The sequence below is a fragment of the Ceratosolen solmsi genome, unplaced genomic scaffold, assembly GCF_000503995.2.
Source record: "Ceratosolen solmsi marchali unplaced genomic scaffold, CerSol_1.0 scaffold3, whole genome shotgun sequence".
In the NCBI taxonomy this organism is placed as follows: Eukaryota; Metazoa; Arthropoda; class Insecta; order Hymenoptera; family Agaonidae; genus Ceratosolen; species Ceratosolen solmsi.
This window is the reverse complement of record NW_011948428.1, coordinates 78818-84469: the sequence shown is the minus strand read 5'-3', so window position 1 is coordinate 84469 and position 5652 is coordinate 78818.

The following is a 5652-nucleotide window of genomic DNA, read 5'->3' as shown; positions in this document are numbered from 1 at the left end:
AATATCATAGCGACATGACAAATAGCCTGCTCTTTTACGTTAAAATAGCTCGACAACGTTTTAATTGCAGACTGCATTGTATGGACGGCGAGTAGAGAAGCATTTATTGCGATATGTGTTGGTCTGATGCCAAGCGCTAAGTGCTCAAGGAATCCAGGAAGAAACCCGGAAAATATCATTAATAACCGTATTACATTGAGCCGCCGGTAAATGACAGATTTGTTCAGCAGATTAGCTGAATTTTTAAAATAATACCATCGCGTGATACGTGTGATATCGATTCATCTACTGCCAAACATTAAACATCGAATAATTAAAGTCCATTATTATCGTAGAATCTCATAAAAAATAAAAAAGAAGAAAATAATAATAATAATAATAAATAATAAGATAAAGAAAAAAATAAAGAAAATAAATGAATAAATAAATAAATAAATAAATAAAAGTAAATACAAGAGAGAAAGAAAGAGAGAAAGAAAGAGAGAAAGAAAGAAAGAAAGCAAAAAAGTTGATCGCGTTCATATCGACTTTGATCGATGATCACTTTTCACCACATGACTAAACCTATGTAATTTCAATTTGCAGCAATATCAATAAGTGTCAATTATTAACGTCTATCTATTATTAACTATATATTTGCTTGTCCTTCGAGCCTTACGTCATAAACATTCGAAAGATCCAAAAACTTGGTGAATTCAGTAAGCCACCATACGAAAAATTAATTATATTCGTTCATCATCGGCTCGATTATTCAAAAGTACATTTATCTACAATTGAATCGACATCTCGACAATATAATACAGCTGAATAATAATAAAATAACCTTTTGTAATAATTATTAAGAAAATCTATTTCTTATATCCAGTGCTCTAAGAAAATGATCAATGTAAGGATTCAGCGAAGCCAAATAATTAATCCCTAAAAGTTCTCGCTCCATTACAAAAGTCAAATCTCACGTAATATATATCCTAAAAGAATTCAAATAAGTGTCCAAGCAACACTGTATCTTCGGAATATTATTGGTACTCCAAGTATAAGCATCCCACGGTCACTCATAAATAACAAATTTATAACGATTCAAATAAGATAACAAGTGCCTTGACTATTTGCACAGCTAATTAACATGCATTCAGTTAATTCGACAGTTAACGAATTTCTCACTGTCGCAAGGAGGCAAAGGATAGTAAACGGGCGACACTAAGGCATAACTGAAGCGCTCCGGTGAGCAACAGGGGAACTGCGGCGTCCGCACAATTTATTATCGCACGGCTGCGGCAAATAATCGGGATTGGCGAGGGGGAGAGAAAAGGAGGAACGAAGGTAGGAGAGGCAGAGAGAAGGCAAAGGACTGCAATGCAAGCGAGAAGAGGGAGAGGTTGCGAATATAATCTCCTGACCCGCGGCGACACCGAAGATGGAAAGAGCGACGAACGAAGAGCAAGAGCAAGAGCAAGAGAGAGAGAGAGAGAGAGAGAGAGAGAGAGAGAGAGAGGAAAGAAGCGCAATCATATACACCCGCTTTCTAGGAGGTCCGTCGGTCGTAATGAAGGCAAAACGCATGTGCATAGACTCTCATTTTTTCTTTTTTGCTTTTTTTATTTGTTTTCTTCGTTCCTTTGACTTCGAATGCACGTACGCCGTTAAGATTTTAGTTCGAACTTCCATCATATTAAAAAATTTTCAATTTTTAAGACGGAGTTGATCTTACAATTACAGTGCATATTATTCGTTTCATTTTAAAATAGTAATACACTGGTTCGAATTTATAAGTAATATGACTTCATTATTCAGTCAATGTAATTTATTTAGTAATTCTTTTGCTTGCTAGTAATATATGTATATATACATATAAATAAATATATATATATATATATATATATATATACACGCGCGCGCACACGCGCACACACACACACGCACACACGCACACACACGCACACGCACACACACACACAGACACACATGTATATTTAATTGAAATATCGGATGTAGCTATTAAAAGTAGTAAACTATAATTGTTATTGTTTCGTATATTTATTAGATAAAATTTTTATGCACATATTTCATCGACTTATAAATTAAAAGGAGAAAGATGGTAGTTAAAACTATTCAATTATTCTATTCAATTATCCTAAAATTATGATTTTATAATTTTCTAAAACTATTTAGTTTTAGATAAATAATGCTATTTATGCATTAAAATAAAAAAAAATAAAAAATAGTTTATATAATTAAACCAGATTTAGGAAAAATCTATACTAAACTATAACGCAAAGTTAATAATAATTGGGAACATAAATTGATGAATTTTAACTCGAAACATAAATTACAAATATAAGAGTATATGGGTTTGGATAAGGAATTTTAATTCCTTAAAAAGTAATTTATTCTATACTGGTAAATAAAATACTCATAGAGCAATAAAGCTTAAAGCTTCCAGTGAAATATATATTTATTTATAAAATATATGCACGTAATATATGTTAATACGAAATAAGCTGCTACATTTCGCGATAGTATAGTCTATAAACGTTTCTTCGTGTAACTGTAATAATAATTGAAGAGAAATAAACTTTAACTTACAAACAACTTATTTGAATAAAAGTGTAATATTTAATTTAGTTTGTTTCATGCTAATGAATTCATTATTCAGAGTTCGCAAATCTACTTTCTTGTAAATTCAATTCTGTATTTAATTGTTTTCATAAAACAAAACAAAACAAAACAAAAAAAAAACGCATAAATCTTACGTCGCAGCTTTTAAATATTAAAAAATATAAAATGTTATCTCAAATTCATCCTTTATTACCACATTATTTATAAAAATACGTCATAATTTGAAAATGAATAAATTTTGCAAACCTATTGAAAAATGAATCCGGTCGTTCTTCCGACGGATACGTCATACGTAACGTATCTGATCTCAATAGTAGCATCGATTTTCTTCTTCTAAATCGTTAAAAATTCAAAAATAAATTTTGTTTCTAATTTTGTTCAATAATAATTCTAGATTTTAAAATAAATATCGATTTATTATTTAATTAGGGGATTGAATTTATTGGAACTTTTAATAAAATCATTACATATTTTATATACATTTAATGCCTCCAAATATATTCAATAAGATCAAAGCAAACTATTATAGCTTACGGTTATTAATTAAATATTATAAATATTTATAAACTATTAAAAATACAATAATCGATTTACTAATTATGTTACACACAAATTAATATGTGCATAGAAGCTGATTTTTCTCACCTACATATGATGTAACCATTTACTTGCTTCTTTCATTTACTTTTCTCTGTTTCTTGCATTTGTAAAATCAATCGATTACATAATTTATTTTGCTATTTAAGTAAAAATAAAACTCTATAGAAATTGTATTGAAATTTCTCTCCATACTATTTTACAATTTACTTTCTTTTTTTCTTTTTTTTTTTTGTTACAAGTATAATAAATATTGTGGCAATAACGTAAGATTCAAATTATTTTTGGAATACAAGTGAAGGCAGAGAGAAATGCTCGTGTCGAAAACTACATGATTTACATGGTAACATCAAATAGTCACTATAGTCTACATCAAGATAAAAGTGATTTTAAACAGAAATGTATATTATTGATATAAGATCATATATTATTCAAAAAAAAAAAAAAAAAAAAAAAAAAAAAAAAAAAAAAAAAAAGAAAAGAAAAAAAAGAAGAAAAAAAATGTCGTTACGCCAGTAAAAGAGGACCCTTATAAATCATATTGTGTCAGTATATTCTTTACATTGGAATTCGTATATTTTAATGTAATTAATTAATGGCAAGCAAATTTTTAGAAAAATTATATATACAGTAGAATTTGACGATCTTTCAAGCTTTCGAAAATCAACTAAATCGCCGTCTGTTTGAAAACTTTGCCTTTCATTATTCCTCATGAATAACATCGTGGACGTTGTACTCTTTTTTTTTTTTTTTTTTTTTTAAACACAGTTATTTGTGTTTATGAGTCTGTGCTCATGCATACAATAGCGATTGTTTAAAGCTATTTTCATAAACTTCATTTAATACACAATAAAAAAGTATAGCAGAAATTAAAGTGCAGTTTTTATTAGTATATTTTGATAAATTACCTGACATCGTATATGTTTTTGTTAGTACTTTGTTGTAACAAAATAATACAAGTATTATAAGTCTTTCATAATAATGGAGAGATGCAATAATTCACAACTTACACGATATTGCATAATACATTGATGTAAAAATTCTAAATTTAATTATTTTCATATAATTAGAGTACGCAACGCGTTAATATCCTTAATCAACTAAATAAATTCTTAAATGAATGAATTATAAAATCGTATTGATTCTGATAGACATTGACTAATTAAGATGTAATTTACATTAATAATAACAATTATATGTATACGAGTTGCATTCCGAGATTCCTTCGAATTTAAAACACCAACTCAAAATGTTTAAAAAGCTCTTACGTGTTGTTAATACAAAATTCATAAACGATGCATTTCTTAAATACAACGAATGCTACAAACATTCTTACAAATTCTGTAACATTGGTATTATCGTGTGTAATTCTATTATCATATTACATAACATTACATATTATTTACAACCTTTACGTAGATATAATCATTTTGTAAAAGAATTAGACGATTTATCATGTTAATTTAATTCCCTATTATCTATCGAAATCTTTTTTATCATAAGAAATATCTCCACTTGATTATTTATTAATTATATATAATTTTCTTTTCTTTTTTTTTCTCTTTTTTTTCTCTCTTTTTTTTTCTCTCTCTTTTTTTCCTTTTTGGTTAATTATTGGCTGTCAGTTTGCGATTTTGTTCGTGTATTTCAGATCAAAAATGTTGAATATACGATAATTATGCCAAATACCTTTTCATGATTCCGAGTCTGAGAGTTGATAGCACTATCAACTAAAGTGGAAAGCAATTGCACGGACTTTTAAGTTTTGTATGTATAGCCGCCGTATTACTAAAGTATATGTAAATACGTAAACGCATGTTTACCGTTCATCATTTAATGCAAATATTTGAATATTTAAAAGAAAATTTTTAAATATGAAAATATATTTTATGTGGTAACATATGGATATAACATTTACGTTAATATGAATGTTATAGGAAATGTTAAACAATGTATCAACAATTTTACGATGTACAATTATTTTTTAGCTAACAGTAATTCCGTGAAAATACAAAAATCGTGATTATCATAAATATAAAATTATCGTTTTTGACAAAAATACACCACATCTATTTCGTTAAAGAGATAATGCAATTTAATTTAGTATAATAAATCAGAGGTATAAATAACAATACTTATTGATATTGTTTTACGACAATTCACACGCATACGCGCGCGCGCGCGCGCGCGCGCACACACACACACACACACACACACACACACACACAACTGTTGGATTTAGAAATGCTTCGGCTTGGAAATTAATATTATGTGTATAAATACGATAGTGACATAACAAACTCGTTGAATTTACTCTAGTTCGAGCTTTCCAATGTTTTTCTTATAAATTTCTGCCTTTTTAATCGTTATTCAATATAAACTTAAACTTAAATTTTTTGCTGTTAAATTTAATTACGTTCACATCGATATTCTTGTTAG